The sequence below is a fragment of the Phaenicophaeus curvirostris genome, chromosome 1 (assembly GCF_032191515.1).
Source record: "Phaenicophaeus curvirostris isolate KB17595 chromosome 1, BPBGC_Pcur_1.0, whole genome shotgun sequence".
Taxonomy (NCBI): domain Eukaryota; kingdom Metazoa; phylum Chordata; class Aves; order Cuculiformes; family Cuculidae; genus Phaenicophaeus; species Phaenicophaeus curvirostris.
In genome coordinates this window covers 90,864,685-90,890,220 of record NC_091392.1, presented here as the reverse complement: position 1 = coordinate 90,890,220, position 25,536 = coordinate 90,864,685, and the positions used below count along the sequence as shown (strand labels likewise).

The 25,536-nt window shown below is 37.9% G+C and overlaps 1 protein-coding gene across 2 annotated transcripts in view; it reads left to right on the top strand.

The window, feature by feature from the left end:
* Positions 1–7,968: 7,968 nt before the first annotated feature.
* Positions 7,969–25,536, top strand: part of COL8A1 (collagen type VIII alpha 1 chain) — a 90,307-nt gene continuing 72,739 nt past the window's right edge. For both annotated transcript variants that reach the window (XM_069868098.1, XM_069868089.1), the window contains exons 1-2: positions 7,969–8,101; positions 23,534–23,664. The gene's annotated coding sequence lies outside the window, so the exon portion shown is untranslated. The remainder of the gene's footprint in view (positions 8,102–23,533; positions 23,665–25,536) is intronic.

Genomic DNA, 25,536 nt, shown 5'->3' with positions numbered 1-25,536 from the left:
TTCTTTTTCTTACTGCAACTGCATAAATGACAGATCCTAACTAGAAGAGTACTTGCACTTCTGTAAAATAAACAACCCTGAACTGAGCACTCACAGCAATAAAGCAATGTCAAGCTTTCCATAATTTTAAAAAATTATAACAGAGTTCTGACATGGAAATGGGACTAAAAGCAGTTTGATAAACAGTCTATAAAAATTCTGTTGCAAGAAAGCCACATTGTTAGATTAGTGACTTACACCATAAGTGTACACATCTTCCACAGGAGAATGTAGGGTCTGCACTACTCTCTTTCTCCAGCAGTGCTATCAAAAAGATAAGACAGTTCTGGATGCTTCACCCCCGTGATATTAATATGCACTGGGTCTGCACTGGGAGAAGAATTTTCTGATTAATCAAGTGAAATATTATTTTCTTTTACAAAATCTCCTCAATACCTACGCAAAAGGGGAATAAGAGATGAGGAAAACAGGAAAATCCTTTCTGCAGGCTTGTCCATATGTTGCCATTGAAGCCTCTCCAAGAGACAAACACAAGTGAAAAACAAGTTTACCATTATTATCTTAAATGCAAAAGGTCTTGTTTAAATGAATGATGAAGTGACTCTCTTGTCATTGGTTTATCTAGCATTGCTGAATGCACCACAGTGCTGTAATGAAGCCTAATAAAACATTGGACAGAATTTTTTAAAAAGTAGTCAACATTGATCTAACTCCTACTTTTAAAATGAGCAGGGGGACAACTTGAGACTGAATCTAATATGCAAAATGAGACAAGTTAATAAAGAAATTATTATAAACTTCACAGAGTTGTCTTAAATTACATTTTACAGTTAGGAAAAAGCTTTTGTCCAGAATATAACACGCAGAAATCATCATTTTCTACAAATTCTTTCAAGGTAATGTTATGAGTGTTCACAAGAAAAGAGCTTGATCCAGATGAAACATCGTGGAAAAAAAAGAGCTAAGTATCAATTTGGGAATGCATGCAGAAATGCTTATGTGCTGTTATGTGCTCATTTTGTATTCCTTTTCTCTTCCTGGTGAACATGGTGGCAAGCAAATTTCTTGCTCCATAGTAAACCAGTACTTTGAAAAACTTAACACAGCTGACGTTTACTGGAGTGTTATAGCTGTTCACCAACATTGTCAGAAAAGCTTTTCATCCATACCAGCACTTCTTTTGATCTAGCTGCTGCCTGATAGTAATGATTTAAATGGCATCCTATGAAAGAACAGATACACAAGCTGGACAGAGCATTCAAATGCCTTCTTACTTGTCCTGCTAATGCAAACTCAGAGGACTTGTTTCCAGAGATGACTGCTCATTTAGAAGCTCATTAAAGTACTTTTAGAAGAAAAGAAAACCGAAGAAGTCTATGAAGTCTAACTGTGGTAGTAGTTAACTTACTTGAACGTCGCCTATGGCTCTTGGGAACAAGTTAGCATTGCTTAATCTTTATGCTAGAAAACAGTAATGGAAACATTGAACTGTAAATCAGAATCAAAATAGTAAGACTGATTACAAGTTAATATATAATAAAAATTATGGAATTGAAAGACTTGCAAATGGCATTGAGCTGGCAGGCTCTATTTGCTAAGCACCCCATAGGTCATGCTCTAGTCTACTACAGCAAAGTAAAAAGACTGAAAATGAGAGAAGGATTGAAATGTACCTCCACTGAAATCCATGTGAGCATTGCCAATCACATCTGTGGTCCTACTCATATTCTCCCATAGTACAACTAAGTGCAGAAGATGGCCTGCTTCCTTTACACTTTGTTCTTGGGAGTTAGGATAAACAAAATGTCTCCTCCAACACTAAAATTTGATGCAATTTGAAGATATGTGGGTTGTTACCACAAGATGCATTTTAGGTGTTCTCTGCAAAGTCCCCACATGTCCATTCCTAGAACAATTTACACCATTTTAAGCTTCAAAAAATATCTGCCATTAAACTTTAAAAATAATTTTGCTAACAACCAAATATTCAATAAACCTACTCTTCCCTCAGCGCTGAAGAAAAAAATGTTATGATGTTTGGGATAAAATTCCTATGGTTTAGTGATTTTCTTATAATACCCGACAGTTTGAACATCAATGAAAAAAACACTAATTTTGTCTCTGTACAGCTTTTTTTTTTTGTGCAGAAGGGGAAAGAATTAATGAATGATGTAAGTGAGGCAGCACAAAAAAGTTTATTATTTCAAAACTGATTCATTGCATAGTTAGAGCAATATCTGTGAAATAAGGCATAAGACCTGTGTGGTGGAGATGGATTAGAAAACATGAACTTTTTAACTTCAGGTTCACTGGACCAAATATTTCCTTTGATCAGAAATATATTTTTACAAGGGTGCTATATTTCATTTGAAACAGAGCAAAAATTATCTTTCAAAAATAAAAAACACAATATAATCTTTTGGCAGAGAGATTTAAAAGAATATATATTACAGCCAAGATGTGTGCCACTTGGCTTCATTAAATAAACTTTCAAGACGCTTATTTAAAAGAAAAGTACTCAAAACACACACACAGAATGCATAATACTGCCACCAAGCATATTCTGGTGGAACTGAAGACAAGCCATATTTAATCCTCAATCAAACATTTAAAGTTAAGACTGCCATGTGTTATCTTGGTGGTTTTTCAGAAATGCATGAACAGCAGGTTTGAAGGCAGGGACATTTTATCAACTCTGATCATTCCCTGGAACAATGGCCTGGGCTCTTATATGCAACTGAGCTGAAGCCCAGTTAATCTGAAGTCTTGCATGATACCACCTGAGTGTAAACTTACTCAATATTTTTGTACAACAACATAGGATAATAAGAGAGCACAGAAGATGTCTAGTCAAATCAATTCCATGCTTGAATGAGGATCACATAAGGTCAGACCAGGCTGCTCAGGGCTTCATCCACCTGATTCTTGAAAACTTTCAGTGATGGAGTGGCATAGCCTCACCAGACAACCAGCACTATTGCCTGATTGATCTTGCAGGGGAAAAGTTTTTCATAGAATCATAGACAGACCCAACCTCCTTTCTTTCAGTCTAGGACTGTTCTCTGTTGTCCTACTACCACTGTGAAAAGTTTGGCTACACCTTCTTTATAACCTTCCCATTGGTACTGGAGGCTGCTTGTTTGTTAGGTGCCCCCAAATCCTGCTGTTGTACAGGCTGAACAAGCCTTGTTCCTGCAGCCTTCCTTCAAAGGGCAAGCACCACATCCACAAAGACGATTTCAGTGGCCCTCCGCTGAACTCACTCCTGTTCATATATAATTTTCTTGCACTGAGAGGCTCAACATTGGACAATATGGCCCAGTAAATGTTCAGTAGAGGGGGATAATCACCTTCCTCAGGCTACTGTCTGTGGTCCTTTTACTATCATCCAAGATAATGTTGTCCTTCCTTGTTGCCACAATCTATGACTGGCTCACATTCAGCTTGCTGTCAATCAAGACTTTCCCATTGTTTTTAGCAAAACTGCTTTCCAAACCAGTGATTTCCCATCCTTTCTATGCTCAATTTGGTTTACGCAATATCATTTACCTACCAGAAAAACAGCCAGTTTTTAACACTGCCAAGAGTCACTCTGTCAAAAAAAAAAAAAAACACCACATGTATCTTTTCTGTGTTTTGATATGGTAAGCATCAACATCAGCTAGTGAATCCCAGTGGAAATTCCAAAGCTGACACACAGATATAGGAATTCATTAAATACAGGAGATAAATGATGCAATCGTTGTCTAGATTGATTGATCTAATGCTAGCAGCTTTGGACTGCATTCCATTCCATTTCGTTGGTGGACACAACACTGAATAGAATCAGCACAGCCAAGATGCACACAAAATGGCATTAGTTAAGGTTACAGTATGTTCTATATCAATTCTTTCCAGGTTTTTCTTGTTTTTTTTTTAATTCTGTCTCTGTCAGGTCATGCGCTAAAGAACGAACTCTGTCATACAGAAGGAAATGTTGTCTGAGGTAGGCAGGCATCTTTTAAATGTGCTCCCTCCACACACACATTCAGGCCTTGGCATATACTTCTGTAAAATGCAAGATGTATCCAGATTTTGTATCCTATGTTGGACTGGCATATAGTCATTTTGTAGGCAGATCATTTGACTGGCCCTAATCTACAGATGCAAATCTGAAAGGTAATTTCAGACATATTCTTGGGATCACGCAGAGAAAACAAATTTAATTGAGCTGACACTTTGAAAACTGCTCAGTTCTTTCCCCTTACTCTCTCCTCTAGGTTTGTGAATCTTTACTGTAAAAAAATCAGCAATGCGCTATAAAAACTGCAATATTGTAACATTTATTTCTTTAAAAGATATATTTTCTGGAAATACTTTGGATAAAACTTAAAATTGTGAGAAGCATGACAGAAGATAGAATGTTGCCTGAAACCATTCATTAATAAAATATACTACCGGTCAAATGAAGAAATTGTTCATATCTTTGGTCTTACAGTCAAATAAGATGAAAAGAAGAATATATTTACATGAGGGTTGTGTAGGTTATCAAAAATTTACCTGTAGGATGTTCAGAATATTTTTCTATTAACAAACATTACAACCTGACTCTGAAATGTCTTCCTTTTTCTTTAATTATGGTATTTTTTAAATTATAGCTGAAATTTGGAAGATTAAAATTTTACCCCATGAGTTTATTATTACCTGCATTACCTTCTGTCTGGTTTATGTTTAAAAAAATATTGACACTTTGATCTTGATGGCTTATATTCTGCCATCACCATGCTATCTAACCATGAACAACAAGCAACCACCTACCTGAGCTGTTGCTGTGATGCTACATAAATTGTCATTTATTTGCAAAGGTTTAAACTCCCAATCTGTTCATTGTAATTCTTTCTGCATCCACCACCACCATGTTCAGCCACATTATTTTAGATCAGTTAGAGTCAGGGGACACTGGCAGTATTTAATTCCTTTATAAAACCAATGCAGGAATTTTGGTTTATCTCCTTTTAGAACATTGAGAGTGAAATGTCTGTCTGTGCATCTTTTAATCTATGTTTTAAGGATGATGCCACCTGTTAATAATTCTTCCTTGCCGTACGCTTTGTATGTTGGAACAAATTTAATTTAATAGGAGAATCAAGGAAAAGGAAATGCATATCATTAAGTTGATTCCCTTACCAACAGTTTTGTTCTGCACTACAGGTGTAGCCCTGCTGTGAAGTGAATCAAATACCTGATACTGATTTTGGAAAGCATAGGCTCAAAGCACAAACTGCCTCAAATAAATCTTGGAAGCTCAAGGCAAACCAATCTGGACATTTGAGGGCAAGAATGGAGCAAGAAGGCTAAAATGCTGAAGAGTCTCTTAAAAGAATAGGCACATGAAAATTGAAAGGTTGGACACCATTCCTAGTAACGGGAACATGAAAACCCTTCTGGCCATGTGTCCACACTGAATTTACTGTCAAGCCTGGCAGTGCCCTGAAATCCAGTCAATCATTGATGACTTAAATAAAACTTCCCATTGATATTTTGATATCACTTTCATCTACTAAAAATCTCATTAGAGAAGATAAGTGATACAGTAAATAGAAAATCACAGGTCTGTGCCTAATATTCTAGTCTTATCAGGTAAGCTTCCATATAATTACATCATGGTGGTGCTTTAATAAGCATTACTATAGGTCTAATACTTTATATTTGTTTTATGTGTTGGTAGGTTTACTTAAAACTTGTAAAGTGAAAGAACTAAAGAAAAATTTCTTTAATTGTTCTCTTCTAAAAGTATAAAAAACTAAGGCTACCCTTGAGTCTGCAGTACAGTAAGACACATGATCAGTGCACACAACCAAATGAATATCGAGGTGTTTCACTGCACTGGCTGGAATATTGACTCACTTCTGAGAAGTGAAATGGCAGTTAGTACCTGAAGTTTAGGGTCAAGAGCCTAAAAAAAAATAAAAAATCAACATACAGCTAGGCCTCTTCATTTAAACTTTTGTTCCCAAGGAAAAAAAAAAGAACTCAACCTTTATAAGGTATTGAGTTTACAGAGTATCCACTGAATTTAAAAGGGACCTGCAGCAATTCTGAGACATTAAGAAAATCATCAGATAAGGACATGGGTACCTATTTACACTCTAACTTCCAATTATCTCAACCTAGATTTCTGTAACTACAGAACTATCTGATTGTTTGGATGTTATCTGAGTAGAATTCTAGCTCATGTACATAATTTAATCCACTGAACCATTACAAGGTACCATACATGAACTAATTATGTGAGCTTATTGCAGTAACTTTTACCTTTGCTTTCCCTGGTCCCATGATATTGTACCATTACTTTGTAAGCCTTCCTGAAAGCACACTGTGATCCTTTCAGAGTAGAAATTAATTTCTTAATAAGAACTGTAAAAATATAGAGTGCTGCAGAAATAACAAAATAACAGAACTTTTTTTCCCAGTTCCTTGCAATAATGTGGGACTTGCCCTATCCAACAGCAACCTGATACCTGTAAGAAATATTAGAGATTTAACCAGTCCTTTTCAGCTTGACGCTTCTAAATCTCACAGAGGCTGCATCACCAAGGCTATGCAGCTACTTCTGTCACATAACACCGACTTCAAACCTGATAGGTGCTCAATTTGTAGGCCTTTTTCTAAACAGACAAAGCAAATAAAGTTGCACACAATTAAAAATATTCTGATCAACATTTAAGTAAAAAAATCATGCTCATTATAATCAAGAGAAAAGGATAAGAAAGATAAAGAAGCGGATGCCACTCTTAGTCCATCTTAAGACTTAATATGCATTCCCAACATAAATATGTTAGGACTTCTTTACACTGATCATAGTGTATATATTCAGACCTCAAAATACAGGCACAATAGTCTAATGGTGAGAGCAAATTCAGGATATTGACAGAAGCTCCCAGGTTCTAGAAGCATCTTATACCTCCTTATCCAGTGACCTCTAGTACAAGTAACAGTACATACCCTATCTCATCTCCATCACCTTTGCTACAAACTAGCTTATCTCACAAGTTCTCATTCGTTTTTCTGCCTGGTCCTCCGTGGATCTTAAATAAGGATGATCCTCCTCTAGGTTTTCCTTGATTCCACACCACTGCCCTGCCCTTCCTGTTCTTTCACTGACTTCCAGTATGACACAGGTTTTACTCATGTATTACACTGAAAAATACAGGCCCAGATGCTTCATGCAAAGACATGTGCAAATGTAAAATTAGTGCATTTCAGATGGATTCAACTTTCTGTTTCACCTGCAGAAGCCAGTGTCTGGACACTATGCCATCTGCTCTTCCGTGCCCTGAGAGCAATGAATGAGTTAAAAGGAACAGTGGTTTGTCTTTTTGGCTACATTTGCCTTTTGAGAATACCATTTGGAAAAATTGTTTAGAACTCAGACACGGGGAACAATAAAACTGCTTTAAACAAAACTGCTAGAAAGTCAATATGTAGATGGAACATGTTAGAGCTGCATCAAGGAAAAGCTCGGTAGCTCGGCATGACAGGAACTTTGCAGGATTCCGGAGCTGAGATCTAGTAGACACTTGAAATATAAAGGAAGTTCAGTCCCTGAGTGAACAGACAACTTCAAGGATCAAGGGGCTGCTTCTTCACAGCTATTCCTTCTTAGTAAGGGAAACCCCAGTCTTTCTGATAACTACTCTGCAGTATTATCTCACTGCTGTAAAAATTCATCCAAAAGATAAAGTGAGACCTAGTAGCACTTTAACTGTAACTGGAATAATTCAGAGATTCAGATTCAAAGAAACAAATACAGTAGAAAATCTTTAGTTAACAATCTCTGAAGAAAAAAACAACAAATAAATCCAATAATATTTCTTCCATAAGTGCCATCCAGCCTGCTTTTTCTCCCTCTCTCTGTCCCCAAAGAGCTAAAACCCACTCTACAAAGCCTTCTGAAGGCTGTCTGCCTGCTATCCTCACTGCCCACCTACCGTAGGGAGCAGCTCCTCCCACCTGCACATAAAAGCCAAGTGCATGCTACCAGCAGCAGATCAGAGCACTTTCCCAGTCCTCCACTGTTTTGAGCCAGTGATCTTCTCTCCTTGGATCTTGTAAACTCAAGGTAAGCTTACTGCTACTTCAGGTTTCTGTTCTAACCAGCTATTTTGAGGAAGTCTTAATGTGAACTCTAGCACTGCCTTGCTGGGTGGTGCTGTCTTCCACCCCCCCTCCCCCATTTTTTTTTCAGATGTAGTGTCATCTGACATTTAAGTTAGTAACAGTTTGTTGTTTTAGCAATGAAATAAAAACAGATCTTTCTGGGAAACACTGTGTGGCTGGGAAAAGGTCTTCTCTCCCTTTCTGATGGATTTTTTTAAGAGATTAGTATATCCAGACCAATTCTAGCAATTTATTACCCCTTCTAATAGTCTCTCAGCACAGTCAAAGTTATCAAACAAACTACACTTTCAAGCATCCTTAAATTCTGTTTGAGGAAAGAAAAAAAAAAAAAAAGAAGGCTAAGTGCTAATTTAAGGAAGGAATTGGTTTTTATTACTGTTTTTATTTGCTAGCCATATTGAGCCAATCTTGGGACTGATGTGCACCTTCACAGGTTTAACTGCCTTTAAAAAAATTGATGAAACTTAAGCCCTCACAGAAGCACAGTAATAAAGCTGATGGAATTCACTATCTAGTACCAAATATGCTTAAAGTACACATTTCACAAGCAAAGTTCTGTTTCTTGGAACAGCAAACATTGTGTCTCTATGAAATTTCTAGATCAGATTGAATTTATGTTATCTACAGTTTGCCTACATAGGCATTTCTAATGCTAGAGGATGAAATAGTTAAGTGCCTCAGAGACAGCTACTGAACAGCTGAAATTCTAAAAAGTTGTTTCAAAATTATATTTGCACTACCCTTTATTCATCTCTCCATCCTTACAGAGATGGATCGATTAGTACCAGCTTCTCATGTTGTGTGACTCAGTGCACTTTTAACACACAGTCACCTGTTTAAAGAAATTCCATCATAGAAATCCTAATCCTAGAATGCCTCTCTCCAGAACTCAGAGAGGAGGGGAAGCATGAGCTACCAAAAGCAAACAGTGTGATGTCTGTAAATTGTTTTTCCGTACCCTGTGTAATATATTCTGCAGTTAGACAGTGGTGTTTTCTTTTTGATAGCCAACCAATTCTCTTTCTAAATTGACTGATTTTTTGTTCTTCCCACAAATTAAAAGAATTACATCCATATATAGCTGTACTCACACTGGCTGCAACATTTTAAGCTATAGCAGTGTATAATAACAGCAGAACTGTGATCGAAGTGCTCTTTTCTGTGTACTGTATCTAAGTTTTTCTCTGCATTTTACATGTTATCTATTGTAATGAATTGGGAAAATAAAACACTGCCTTCAGCTATTTGCCTGGAAGATTACATAAGTATCTTTCAAAAAAAACCAAACCCAAACAAACCAAACAAAAACCTAAAAACCAAACAAGTGGAACTATTCAAAAATAAAGTACAGTGGTTTCTATAGCAGGCTTGCAGTAAAACTTTTTGCATCCAGGTTATCCATATAAATTGCCCATAGAAAACAGGAATACAGCCCAATGGTTTTCCTTATAAGTAGCATTCTATCTCCAAACTACAAAATTTCATTCCTTAGTTAACATCTGATTTTTATAGCATATATAGTTTTTATATATCCCTTCCCTCTCAAAAACCACCCCTCTTGTAAAACACAGATATATGATTTTATGTGTAATGCATATAGAATTTACGTCTACAATCTGGCAGTAAAACCTCATTATTCACACAGAATTTAACTCTATCAGATAAATCAAAATTTCTAACAGAATAGTTTTCAAGAAAAAAATTAAAAATGCATTTGCCACTGGAAATATATAGATAGCAAAATACCTTTTATTAAAGTCTGCTGTGAAATGTAATGTTTTGGCATTTGAAAAATGGATTGCAGGACATATTAAGAAAACTCTATTCAAAGGAATGCATCTAATTTAGATCAGAATCTCCTCTAAGCAATTTCTCTTTTAGGCTGAGTAGATAATTCAGCTTAGCATCACTGCAGCAGGGGATGAAGGGAAACTGCACCCAGCAGTCTCCAAGAGAACTTAGATGTCTAGGAATGCACTTATTGAATTCTGTGCTGAGATGAAAATCCTTTTTATAAGATCAAAGTATAGTGATATTAAGATAAAAATACTGTAATTTAAGAATAATGCTACACCACAATTTAAAAAAAGTAAGTGAACAAGTGGGAGTACAAGGAATTCAGATTTTTTGAGTAATGACCCTAACATTCTGAAACAACTACATAAAGGTAAAAAGACTATATTAACTTTTTGGCCACAGACTGGTTAAGCGTTAAGCAGGCATGCTCGGCCATTTCACCTGGCAGTTGCATTTAGGTTTTTTAAGTGTTGATTTAGGGCATTAAAGCCCACTTAAACCACCAGAGTTACTCCCACTGCTGTTGAAAGTGTTAGACTAGATACCTAGAAACTCAGGATAAATGTATCACTGTCTGCTTATCTAGGCATAGGCCTGCCACTACCACTGCTTGTGAGGCATGCTGACCTTCTAATTTGTTTTCACCCACCTCTCTGTGTGGCAGAGATGTATTTTCCTCTGACCATGCTGATACTAAATACATGGAGTATTTTCCTTAGAGTCACAGTGAAAACTCATGCTAGAGAGTCAGATGTAGCTCTTCTGTGTTTCAGCACTTTAATCCCATGCTTCATTTTGTACGCAGCCTTATAAAGCCCACTCCTTTGCAGCTGATCTGTCTTTGCATGACTCTAGGGCTGAACAGTAGGAAGAATTCCAGTGACAAATCTTGAGAAAAGTAACTTACTCCTAAAATTTATGAACTTCCTGTGAGACCATTTACAAACCCCTTAAAAGGATTTGCAAATCATTCTTGGAGGGGTAAATAAATAGATAAATGACCAAATGATCACTTTTTTCTTACCCTTTTGTGGTTAAAGGACAACAACCTACTCTAGGCAGGATGAGCAAGCAGAGATCCACTGCCACGGACCAGAAACGATGGGCAACATCTGACTTTAAGGATTCAGTTTTGGTAACTCAGTAGCAGTAAAGACTCAAAGAGAAGCACATGGTGCTTATGCAAAATTCTTCATATGGCTCTTGTATGGCACATAGAATGTATTCTTCCTTTCTTTTCTACATTTGCTATCACGTGCCACCTCTGTAAGTGTAAAGGATATAATTTCATACCCACTAAAACAAAAATCAACAACAAAAAACTCCACTAGCTCGGTCCTGTCCCTTCATATTTTAACCCTAGAACATCAAGGATTTTAGCCCTAGAGTTAATTTATGAGGGTATTGACACCTAATTGCTCCCATGGCCTTGCAAATACTGTATTTAAAAAAAAAAAAAAAAAACCAGAAAAAACCCAAAAAACCCAAAAAACCCAAAACCAAAACTCAAACATTTTCCGGTGCTCTATTTCTAGAGTAATTGCCCTAGCAGTAGAGGCCTTGTGTCTTATTCTTTGAACTTGAAAATTACCACTAATCATGCATTCCTCACAGATAAAATACTGAATGTATGAGAGGTAACTGAAAGATTAGCAGGAGTGATAAGGGCCATGAATGGTCGTGTTGCTACTTGCCACAGAAGGTAGGACAATTTTCATATGCCCGTTCTACAAGGCAGAATTTTCTGCCCTCTTATTCTATGTTTTACTACATATCTCAACGGAAGAAAGATTAATTTTTATACCTGAAGCTTAAATATATCCCCATATTTTCCTTTACTTTTTTGGCCTTCTGGTTATTCTAAGATGTGGGTTCTTTCTTTCTACAGGGAGGTAATATGTAGTTTTCTCTAGTCATATTTCTAAATGGTTCATTGGAGTTATTGTGGTGAGGAAGAAGAAAAGATAAAAACATTAGGGATAGCTTGTTCTGTACGATTAAAAACAACAACTATCTGTATATAAAAGTACAAAAGTTTACTTTACCTACTTAGACTTTCTAGAGTTTCATGAAAGTGATGTCTTTTTATGGCTTTCCCTCCAGAAAGTGAGATCTATTCTTTGTGCTAACGGATTTCTCCTTCTGCAAAAGCTGAGGAGCTCTGTATGTTTAAAAAGATAATGATGAGTCCTGATTCTGAAGCCTTTGGTGGGTCTTGTGTAATAACTGTGTCTGTTCTCTGTACACATCAGTAAACAATTGTGCTTGATCTCCCTCTACTCCTGAAATGTTGGATGTGTTTCTGTAATTGTCTTGATGTGTAATGAATTTAATGTCTCATAATTGCACTACAGGGGATTAATACCACTATGCAGTCTAGGGACATCTTTTGATGATTAAAACTTCTTCATGCGAGTCCATATTTAATAGCAAAAGCAAGATGAATGTAATTCTGTTGCTTCTTGAATAGCAGGTGAAACTGTTGAGGGATGACACGTAATGGATCCTTTTCAAAAGGGACTCAGAATCAGTGCCCTCTCTTGGTTAGAAAAAAAGCTGTATAAAGCAGCCCAATGAGAGTGTTTATCAGTTCCCTCTGCTGGCTACAAAGCCCACAGCCAGATGAGCAGCTGTGTTTGCGGAGGCGAAGGTCTTAAGTTCTATTCCCAGTGCTGTGTGCATGCGGTTAACTGATGACTGTGGTGTCTGTGCACGTATGTGGATATCATTCTTTAAAGGGTCTCATCAACAACTACACTGAGTTCAGCATGAGGGCACTCAAAAATAATACAAAGTTCCTGGGAGGTAAGAAACTTTCCATTTAAGACTTAGGAAGCATGCTAGCAGCTATGCCATTCATAATCCTGCGTACCTAGAGCATCCTTCTGATATGCACATCTTGCTTCTTCCACCTCTTTAAGAAAAGCGTGGGTGGATGTGTTCATTACACTTTTAGTGACATCTGGCAAGTTATCAGAACTATTCTTGGTGATCTCAAATTGTAACACTTGAGAATGTCTGTTTCTGAGAACTCCACATTTACAAAGAAAAAAAAATATGGTACCAACAATAACAAGCCAACCTAAGAAAAAGGAAAAAAAAAACAGAGAAGAAAAGAACCTAACTAGTTATTTAGTTATTTTCCATTCTTGTAGGGAAAGGCCTATATAATCTGGTTATGTAACTGAAGAAACAGGTCATGCAGTTTATGCAGTCATTCTGAAATACAGTTGAGATTAAAAAATATACTGCAAACTTAATAAAGAGTTTATATTTTAAATAAATATCCATAACACTAAAAATCACAGACTCCTAGGTCAGGTATGCCAGTACACTCCAGCTCCTAGGAATCTCTCACATCAACATACAGGATACACAGAACCTATCCTGTTGAAGGCAGAATGAGTCAAAACTAACAGTTTGACATACTAGATATCGAAGGTATATTAAAAGCCAGATTTTTTTAAACATCTGCAGCATATGTTTCCTGCTAAGTAGAAAAGCAACCACTCTTTCCAGACCAACATACTGCTGCATTCTTCTCTCTGAAAGGAAAGCAAGAAGGGGACAGTAGCACACTGCAGACTTGCATGGGGAACCTCAGGCAAAGCGTTTGACCATTTTTGCAACTGAAAATTCCAGAGTGCAAAACAAGTTTCCAGGAAAAGCCAGTTTTAGGAAGTGAAGGAGTAGCACTTGTATGTAATACGCAACAGTCCCTGAAAAGCAGATGCTTACTTTGCTTCTCATTTACTTGACACAATTTTCAAAGGGACAGAACGGAATACGGCACAGCCCCAGAGACACTCAAACCAAATACAAGCAACTTTCCACTGAAGAAATCTAACAGTCAAATCTGTTGATGCCAGTACATGACTTACCTCTCTGTTCTGCCTTTCCATTCTTCCCACCACGTGTGGAGCTCCAGTGAAAGCAGAGAAAAAGGAAAGGAAAGTGCTCAGATATTTCCCAGTATTTCTTAGTAAATGTAATGGGTCCAACTCTCAATTGATGGACATTAATGTAAAACACACAACTGGGATCTTTGTTGGCAAATCTCAGCAAAAAGTCAAGAAGTAGTTACTTTAGGTCACGGTTGAGCAATAAAAGTGAGCTTGTGAGAAAAGTCTAAGTTGCCAACGTTGACATATCTGTCACCTGCACTATAAATAAAAAGCAAATAAGAAAAGAACAGTCAAGCAACTACATCTCACAAGCACTAACATTCACACAAGTTATATTTTAGAAAATAAAAGAAAAAAGACAACACTCAGTACTTATTCCCTTTCAGTCAGTGGCTTGAATTGAATTTACCATAGTAGCACATCACATTGTTTGCTGCAGAAAAATGCAAAGCTTAGGCCTTTAGGAGTAAGTCTCTCGTGCTTTAGTGCTTCCAAAAATGTCAGTGCTTGTCAAAGTGTTTTTGAAATAAAACCAAAACCATGTTAATAAAATGAACTTTCCAAGACAATGCTGGCCAAAACTGATTCTTAGATTTCTTTTCAGTAATAAACTGCCTCTGTGGTTGCTGAGCTGATAGGGAGGAGGATTTAAAGGGCCAAAGCCAAGCTCTGGTTAACTTAAAGAGGGTAAAAAAAAAAAAGAGCTCTCAAACAGAGCACAAGCCCTCCAATGAATGGAAAGATTTTTTTCTAAGGATGGGCAGAGCTTAGCAAAATCCAGCTGTGCTTTGAGAACCAGCTGTAATCACTATTTGGCTCAGCTTGAATGTATTCCAAGACTGGAATACTTGTTGTGGGTACAATTTGTGATGTGCTGCTGTGGATTACTGGACAAGACTCAGTACTTGTGTAATGCAGAATTCACAAGCTGAACGTCAGTTCACAAGAGCTACTCTGCCTATTTCTTAAGTAGCAATTCCCTACATGAATTAACAAGGCACCAACTGGAAAGATTCTGTCCCATCCTATCCCAGCCTTGTGGATGAATAGCTCCAAAAATATGCTCCAGCGAAGGATGAAGGCATTCATGATGAACTGAGTTCCTACTGTGCACACAAGGCACGTGCAAGTCCGGGCAGTGAGACTTCCAAACTGTTTTGCTCTTTGTGCATGTAGGTGTAGATGCAGCACCAGTTTCCATCTTCCACAGAAGAAAGTGGTACTGTAGTTGGATGTTCTGTGCCTGTTACAGGAATTCCTGCTTGCCTCCAGTTCCATCCAGCAAAAATCAGTTTAGGGGGTCTATGCAGTACAGACCCTGTTGCCACTGCAAGGATATTACCTTAGTTCTTATTCTCAGGAACTCCTACAGACTATTATGATCTTTAGGAGATGTGGGCATAACATGTTACATCAGGAAACTTGGAAAGCATTTCACGATTGTTCCCTAAGCTTGCATTACTAGCCTCAGCTAAAAGCATTGTTCATATTATCCTAGAAATAAAGAAAACTCTATGTTTAACATCCAAGCCTAATACTCGATGAAAGATTCATTTGCAGGAGTACATTTTTTATTTTTCTACTGCTCTACAATTATTAAGTGGCTTTTAAGTTTTAAGTAAATCCACTCTGCTCAGCCATCTTTTTAATGTCTCCTGCAATGCGTTTTGGTTTTAAATTACTCTTCAGCAACTAGTTGCACGTACTCAATATCTACTGATCAGTTTTCACATGTGATTCTTGTGGTGTATCTCTGTTCCACAGTTAGGGCAAGATAGCTCTTAGATGCAAATTCCAGTCACAAAAACTGCCTTTCACTCAATTCAGAATTCACTTGCAAAGAATATTTTATATTATTCTTTCAAAACACCCTATTTTCCACATCACATCTGTCACTCATATGCTCAACGGTCTCAAAAACACAATACAAAATTTTATTGTGAAAAAATTGTCTGTGAAACATAAGCAAAACAAATTAAATTTGTGACTGCTTAGAGATATTTTCTCTCCTACATGTACTTTCACTCTTCTGCTAACATTTTATCTCATGAAAACAACTATAACAAAAATAATAGAATGTAAACCTATTATATTTTCAATGCTCCATTCATCGAGTGTACTTTGAGAGCCAGAATTTTAGCTTGATGGACTCACAACATAGAGCCTTATTCTTCAAAATAACAACCACATCGACAAGACAGGGAGTGGCTCCTTCAACTCCCACCAAATATCATTTTCCAGAGGCGCAGCAACTCTTCCATCCCAGCTTCTCTGCCTCTGCCACTAAAGATGACAAGGAAAAGTATTTTTGTTTGCTCAACTGCTTATAAGTCTCTGAGACTTCAGGAAAACATAAAGTCAGTCAGGCCAGGACCCTCATGTTGGTTTACCACCTCCTGCCTTGTGTTGTGCTTTGTGGTTCCGGCTTGCTCTAACGTTAATGCAATTTCTGCACATAAGCAGTCAGAAAATTTATCGAAAGCCAGCGCCTCCCATTCCCAAAGGAGAGGCAAGGGTTGAAGAGAGCAGAAACTCCCTGAAGCCCAGTCAGCTGAGGAGCATTTATAGAAACACAATGCGTTTGAGGTTTCTTGGGTTTCAGAGATAGAGCCTAGGGGCTTCACTTCTGCGTGCCAGCCCTCGGTGCCCCTTTGAGAAGGATCTGGGTAGCATTAGCTTGCACAGATGCGGACAGCGCTGGAAGGCCAAAAACAAGGGGGACAGAAGGGGGGCTCCACTCTTAGCTGGAAAGAAAATGTTGCATCTTGTGAGGGAAAGCTGATGAGAAAGAGAAGGAAGGCTGCCGAAGCACGCACCACAGGAGACTCAGGACCATTCAGATTTTGAGGCCACTGTAAGTTAAAAAAAAAAAAAAAAAAGGAATAAATAAATATAGAAATGTCCATTTTGAGTTTAAGGTTCTTTACTCTCAAAACAAAAAAATTCCATCTGCAAAAATTACTACTGCATGTGGATATCTAGTACAAAGAGAGTAACCAATCTGGTAAAGTTGAAATTCTAAAACCCCAAAACTCCCCTCAAAATACCAAACACTTCGGTGGGACATGAGGAAAGAAATATCATGTGAGGAATGAAAATTATAGAAGTACTGTACTAAACAGGCAGAGTTCAGAAGGCAAACAGCTGAACAGACAGCTTTATAATTTCTTTCCAATGTATTCTCCCTGTCTCACTTTGTTTAGCACGAAGGGGTTTGAGGATGAGTCTTTTTGCTCTTTTTGTTACATCCTACAGCATGGAAGAGCCCTGACTCATGATGAAGGATTTAAGACAGACAAAGAGCAGCACCTCCTGAACCTGGAGGCTTAAATTGTACATTGAGCAAAGCTGACTCCTGCTCCAGCCCCTTTAGCACACTCTTGCTTACACAGATCATTGGTATGTCTGGAAAGACATTATATTACAAATGCTTCACCTCCTGCTCCTGGCTGCAGAAGCATCCAAGAACATCACATACAGCAGATTAATGAATTTATCCTTACAAGCACCCTGGCAATATCACTCTCAGCTCAGAGGAAATTGAGGCACAAAGAAAGTTGCTGGTGTAGCATTTCAAGAGGTTGCTCCCAGCCAGATTTTCAAGTGTCTTCCTATCACAATGTGGGCTAGTTGGAGAGCTTGGTTCCTATCTGGGCACCTCAATGAGAACCAGATTTTCATGAGTGCTCAGCACCCAGTAGCTCTTGCAATGACAGTCACGCCAAATTTTCTGAAAAGTTCCTTTGATCATCTTGCTCCTGCCTCACTGGAAGCAGAGAGCTTTTGAAAAATCTGATCCTGTTTGTGGGTGCTGAGCACTTTTCAAAATTCTTGCTTAAGTGACCTGGCCAAGGATGCAGACTACAATTTGAGCAGAACCCTCTTTGCCTAATCCCTAGGCCAGTGATTTAACCACAGGCATATCCTTCTATCTTTGGCAAAGAAAGAATAGACACTAGTTGGGGCAGGAATCAAAATGCCAAATAACTGCCAGTACACATGCCTGCCAAGAAAAATGCCCGGATACTTGTGGGCAACCCAGACGGCCACATTTTGGTACTTTCCTTAGAAAGGATTATTGCTAGTAGCAGTGCCAGAGTCTGGCAACCTGGATTATGCTCTTTCCAGATGTACCTCTTTCTTTCTGCGCTAAAGCTCTTGTGAACATGCCCTCACACAGGCACACCCTCCCCACTCTTCAGAAAAAAAGAGCAGCTATCCAAACACTGTACTGTCTCCATTATCCTTAGAAAGCCAAGCATGCTTGGGCAAGACAATACTATTTTGTCTAATGATTAAGAAGCAGTGGTCGCGTCAGTGAAGATTCTTGTTTTCGTTGAATATTTCATTCATTTCTGAACATAAGCAACCACTTAGCTGTAGTTGTGCTAGATGCAGAGGAGGAAACACATGCTATTCTTGGCTGGGCTCTACCTCTGTGGGAAGCAGCAGCCTCCTTACGGTACCCTCTGTAGGCTGCATGATTTCGGTACATTACAGAGCGAATTAGAGATCGTCCTGAACCTCAAGCAAGGACCTGCCTCCAGATTATGAGTACCCCAAAGTGGGAATGCAGACAAAATGCCCAAGACCCAGCCTGGATCCTGTGTTTTATGCTCTGTTTGTGCGAGGTCTGTTTGCAAATAAGTTTCCAAAGACATGAGCTCAAGGATAGCTTAATATTTCCTTTCCAAGCAGACTATATCCATTCAGCTGCCACTCAGGATGCTTCTCTTGGGGTCACTCAGCATCATCTTGTTGGACTGCCTATCACAGGCCTTCATCTTGGAGTCCAGATTTCATTGAAGTGCTCTGTGTCTCGCCTCTGTCCCTAGCTTTCAGACCACCTCCTGAGTCAGTATCTGACCAGTCTGGTAATGGGAAGATAAGGCACTCAGTCACTAGCATGTTTTAAGACAGCATAGATACCATAACTAATGAATGAAAATGTTTACAGAAAAATAGTTTTGTAAAACTCAGACTAAGCTGTTGCTGAGGATTGAGCTTAAGCTATATAAGCCAAAAAATGCAGCTGTATCTTTTCTAGCTACAGCTAGAAACAACTACGTGTACTGAAAAAAACCTTTGAATGGAGGAAGGGGGGAACAACCAAAAAAAAAAGAGGTACTCTCCTGACAGAGGATTACACCTAGAAGCAAGTTTGAACATTTATTTTCTGATCTGTTGGGTCTATACCTGTAATCATACAAGGAAAGTGATGGCTGTGGCTTGTGTTTGAATTGTTGAATGACAGTGCTTTCACTTGATTCTGACATCTGCTGCAGTAATTATTGTAATAACAAGTCTAGTCAGAAGCTGGACTTCAGAGAAATACCCCAATCAAATACTACAGCCTCAGCTTTACAAACAAAAAAACTGAGGCAGAAAGGGATGAGCTCATGCAGGTTGTTTATACAGGCATGTTTTAATGTACCTTGTGACCTGGAAGTAAATACCACTGGAGAAACCTGGATTATGATTAGTAGTTTTTAAGGGCCTTCATGTTTTTGTCAGCGAATTTGTAGCTACAACTTTTCACTTCTTCCATCTTGCAGATATTTTTTTATTTATTTTTCATTCTCTTGTCCTGTTCTTGGCAGAAGCCAAGACATTTCTGTAGAAGAGCTGTGGTCTACTGAGGGCCCAGGTCAAGAAGTCCGTCTTAGGTGTCGTCTCCTCTGAACAAAAATATTTAGCAACAGTTCAAAAAGGGTCAGTGGAGAACGACAAGGTGATCAGGGGACAGCCTGCTGGTAAAGGACTGGAAGATGTGACACTGAAGCACAGGTATCAGAAAGGGCCCATGGAAAAGGCCAGCAGGCTTGATAGTCCATCCTGATGTGGCTTTGAAGCAGAGCAAATGGCTATTTCAGTGCTGGCAGAAAAGGATGCCAACACTAATAAAGGTTGATGTGCAGAATATCGACCCTTCTGGACCATTGGCTTACTCCAGAGCCAAGGTTGTCTACTGTGGAGCTGTTGCTTTTTCCTTCTAGGCCTAGACAACCTGGAACTAACTTTCCTACCTGATCTTAAGTGTACTCTGAAGCTTTTGTCTTTGCTATTAATAAGGTAGCATACATACTTAAAGGTGGGATACTAAACTCCCAGCCAACTAGTCTCATTGCCAGATATTGTTAAGTGGGGGAGGTGGTGTTTCTCCCTAATTTTGTGTAAAAATGTACTCCAAGAAATGGAAGAAGTTTCCTTTTACAACTAATGCATGCGTTTCCACCAAAGAGGTGCTGTTTTTAATTAGCATATTCTAATAAAAAAAGTTTTGATCAGAAATTCCTGCTTATGTCTTTGGGAAATAATTGGAATCACTTACTAAGTATAATCAGTTCAAAGTAGAAAAAAATCCACTTTTAGGAGAGGACAGTCAGCACTTCCCAAATCATTCTTCTGTCTGTGCCCATGCAAACAGTCACTTGAAATCACCGCCTACCATCTAAGAACCTGGGTCTCATTCTTAACCCCAGTAAGGATTAGAGAAAACTGTACTTCTGGAAGCTACACAATAAAGCGTCCCTAAACAGAGAATTTTCCAGCCTTTACAGATTCACCCATGACAAAGCATAACACCCGCCAAGCCTGACTGAATTTACACAGTGAAATAAATCACTTTTTAAGTGTTTGAATGTCATTGTGCAAGTGAAAAGATGAAAAGTGCTGTATATCATCTCTACAAAACCAGAAGTAGTTATATTATAAATAAACAGAGTTTGCTTGGTATTAGGGACATAGGAAATTCCATTCAAGAACAGACAAATGGCACATCTTGTCTGGTATCCTGCATCTGGCACAGGCCTATAACAGATGCTTAAAATACTTGGCTTTCATGGTTCCAGCAGTCTCCCTTGTTCCACCTACCACCAATGTTATAAATCATGCAGTTTTCCTAACCTCTAGTGAGAGTCTTTTTGTTGCTGACTTGTATAATGTGGGAGCTGAAAGCACCAGCCAGGGGAATACCTATTGGCCCCATGTGGTACTTATTACAGTGGTTGGTGCCGAATTTGGCTGAACTGTGGTTCTGACTGTTACAGAACATATATGGTATTACTGCCTGTATTGCCTATGTAGCCAAACGAAGCAGCACGTAGGTGAAGACTGTGCTCAACTCAGAGCAGAGGGAGGGTTAAGCAAACTCATTTTCACCCTCATTTGCACATACAGCCAGCAAGTTACCCACCACTAGCCTATTATTAATCACCTGCCCTCTTTCTGTCAAGGCACTGCTGCCTAATTTTTCCCTACTATTCAACTTTCTTAGCAACTTTTATAGTTTAATGCACGATGACTGAAAATTAAGTGAGTTTATTGTATATCAAGCTGAGTTCACTTTGTTCCTTATTCCAGAGGTTATCAAAACATGGTTCATCTACCCAGCAGGTCACATAAAGCAGGTCCCACTCTTTAGTTGCCTGGTGCTGCTAGCCATTGACATTAGTATCATATGCCTGCATGTGACAAAACTGTGGCAGTCCCCCTTACTAGTAACATAACTCCCGCAAATTATGTCCCTTTATTTCCTACAGCCTCATTCATAACTAAACACTAACTCCAAAAGCACAATGAGTTAAGGGTCTCTGACACAGACACATGAAAATCCAAACCTTTCAAGCTGAAAGGTTTGGATTTTCTAACAAAAAAATTGTCTACCCCTTTGAAACATAACAGGATTTTCAAAAGGCTGAAGAGAACTTGGCACAAGAGGCAACTACCACGTAAAGTCCCTTCACATGTTATCTTACAGAAACAGCAGAGAGAGTCAGCTGTAGAAATTCTGACACCTCATGTCTAAGCTATGTTAAAAAATTTAATTTGAGGGGAATTAATTAAGTGTCCCTCAGTATGAGCATATCCTCTCTGTAGTTGCTGAACACTGCTCTTAGGAAATGACCTAATAAATCTTTACATATTAATAAGGGAAAATTGAATCCTGGTGGTGTGCCTAGGTTGTTTGCTATAGTTTCAGGTATCAGCTTCCTCCAGACTCAAGGATTTTCTGATTTTCTTTCCATCCTACTGAATACAGCGTTTAGTGTCAAAGGTCCTTTTATCTAACTACCCCAAATTCATATCCATAAAGAACAAGACTTTGCAGTGTCAATCTGTTTGAAAGAATGGACATGTTAAACCTGCTATAACACCTGGTAAAATTTTGCATCCTTTAATATATTCCAAATTGACCGTATATTCATGGATGGCCAGGCTCAATATTAGCAGGAGTTCTGAGACTTTCTGCATTTCACTCCTGTTTTACAAGAGGAAGGACTTTCATAATATCCATCTTATTTCAGTCAGGAACAGAGTTAGAGGTTTTCCAAGGCAGAAAAATGAGTCAGCCACTTGTTCCAAATAAATGGAAATGGTGTTCCAAGTTTCCTAGACAGCTTAAAAAACTACATAGAGCAATTCAGCTGCTTAATAGATTGTGTTCTACACCTCAGATTTAAGAGGACACAAAATCACATGCTTTTTATTCCAGATATAAGTTGTTTTACCCACAGCAGTTCAAAGTCATCTCATTTTGCCTCTGTCCTTGACATACATGCCGCTAATCTTCCTTGTGCTATTCCCTGGAACAAAAGTAGCACTCTTCAGAGTAAAGAGCAGCAGCTGAGGTTCCCAGACTGCCATGGGTATCCTAAATAATATCAAAATAAGTGTCTTAATGTCCATTTGCCCATTGTATAATGAGAATGTTAATATTTTGCTTTCTGAGGAGGAATGTTGTAAACCTTTATTAAATATATCAATCACAAAAAAGGCATGAGTTACAGCTTTCACTGTACAGTAAAATAGAACTTCAATGTGGATAAATAATTATATGGGGATATATAAAACTATAAAAATAATTTCTGTACTGCAAATCTTGCCTTAACAAGAAACATAACTCCTTCCGCCCTCAAGAAAGCTGAATACACTGACTCATGTCTTTGTTTAAGTGTCATGGTAAATTTGTTCTTTTATAACATGTAGTAGTTTAGCTTTGAACTTTTGATTTTTGGAAAAGGCAGAGTGGAAAAATATTTTTATGGGAGAGGAGTGCACATTCCAGAGCTGTCAACTGTTACTCGTTTATGAGAGGGGGAAAAAAATCACTTAGGTTTTAGGCTTTGGTTGATGCAATTTGTTGTTGTCTGGTATTTTGTGATAAACCAGAGAGTTTACACTGTAAGTGAAATATTGAAATTTTCTTTCTTATTTTTTCCAGATTTTTCTTGTTCTAAAATCTGAACAAGCCTGAAACTGACTGCCATTGAGGGGAGAAAAAATTAGCTTTGTATGAATAGAAACAATGATGCTTTGTAATATATAAAGTAGTCAAATAGAAAATAACTCAGTTTACTGTGGATTATAGAGCTACACACACATGTATAACATGGGAATGCAGAAAATATTACTCATAAAAATAGAACAAAATAAAACATGAACCTTTTATGGTGTCTTTGTAACTTGAGCAACAGTTTTAAACACAATTTTCCTGTGCTGTTTCGTTTATTTAATGTATTAATATTTTATTACGTCAAAAATATTAAAATAGGAAAATGAAATAAACACTATGTGCTTTATTTACTCAAGGAAAGTAAAATCTATTTCTCTGCTGTACTGTATATTTTGAAGAGTATTAACATGCATGCTTTCTTCCCTTCTCTTTCTAGAAAGAGAAGAAAACGCAGATTGTTAGAATTCTTCAAATTTGATACTCGGCACTGTTATGATCTCTTCATTACTGGATGTTGAGTCTGGATATCAAAACCAGTCCAGTGAAGTACTCTCCTATTAAGCTGAGGTAATTTTCTTCCTAACAATTTAATTGTTTAAAGTATTACAAAAAAATGTCCTCCCACCCCTCTGTTCCCTGCCAATAACAATATCTCTGGGCATAATGTTATACTGTACAATCAGTTGATGTGAAAGAAATGGGAACCGATGCTTTTGCTAACTGGCAGGGAGATACAGGCCTCATTTATTAATACAAATATAGTAAGAATGTGTCCTATAAGATGACCATGCTAATTGGGTTTGGAAAGCAATTGCAAGTGTCAGCTCCTTTCCCTTCATAGAGAAACTAGTGACATGGCAGATGCAACATTCTGGATTCATAGCCTGTTAAAAGACTGCTATATAACCATTACGGATATGTCAGAGACTGCATTCTTCACTGCCTTGGCTTTAAGAGCTAAAGTCACTGAGGACAGAGAGTGTAATTAATGAAAAAATCTGATGCTGAAACAATGCAATTAGCAAGTCTTTCAAAGTTTCATTTCCTGCAGAAAACTATTGCCATTGAAAAGGAACTATTTTGGCAAAAATCTTAACAGACAAAGGCTGGAAACTACATGGTAATACCAGCCTCAAGCCAGAGATGAGGAGAAAACTTCCCCATTCACAAAGCCAGAAGATGTCAGGATATTATTCTGAGAGGCAAGCTTTGCCAAGGACATCAACTACTTTTCAGACACACATTGAGATAAGTTTCTAATTAGTGGGATGGGCATCCATACAATAGGTCATGTCATAAATATTATTCTCTCAGCATAAAAAAGGGCATTTATGAAAACGTACCAGTTGCTGGTTAATATAGTGTCATATTTTCCCTCAAGAACAGAGCTGCACACAGTGCAGGTCTCATGTAGTCACAGTACATTATAGGAACATGCAATTTAGGATACAGATGAGAAAGCATTCAGGTGCAGAATTATATTCCAAACAAAAGCAGGTGTCTTTGAGGCTGGCCATCCATAAGAATGCAGAGATGCAATTAACTTCAGAACTAAGTTACATAGAAAACATTTTCAGTTTTCCCAGCTTTAATATATCCCCTCCTTTCCTGCTGTACGAGTAATCAAGATACTTTCAGTTTTCTGTCCAGTGCGCTAATGGAATTGAACACCTTTGACAGTATTTTGAATCTTAAAAAACGGTGCAGTTTTACTTTGTACCTTCCTGTTCTCTCCATTTAAAAAAAAAATGCTATCAGATAAACACTGTTAGTGTAAAGAATTAATTGGTTTAGCTAAGGTTTGTAAGTGGGTTATAATATAGTTGCCATTGCAGATAAAACAGGAAAAAAAAATATGGAGGTAGGCACACAGGAATATAAATTTGAGGACTGATGTAGTCTTATTAGTATATTTAACAAAGCTGCCTCAAGCTTTCCAAGTAATTCAATTCTGTTACAAGACAGTAACCAGCGTGGCACATAATTCTTTGAGGTCATTTAAAGCTTGCCTGTTAAACACACAGTACTCTGTTGATTTTTTTTCCCCGCATGGATTCATAATATTTCTTGTATACTTTCAGCAATTTTTATCCTCTCTGTCTCCTAAACTATAATTTTGAACCAATGAGAAATTGTTTGCCTAAAACCAGACCTCTTTTTTCAATACCTTCTGTTGTTAATATTCCTTAAGTTACATTTCAGCTTCCAATCAAGGTTTGCTGCAACAGTTTCTCTTTTGATGCAAGTCCACTGTACTGTACCTTGGATCTCAGGAAGAACGCACAGTGCGTCATGTGAACAGTAAAAAACAATATAGCTCAACTTTCCCAAAGTAGGTTGAATCAGGAGTTTGAAGGATAATCAAAACCACATTTTTACAAGCAAGGAAAGCCAATAAGTCACTGAAGCTATATAAACATATTCATACCCACATGGCAC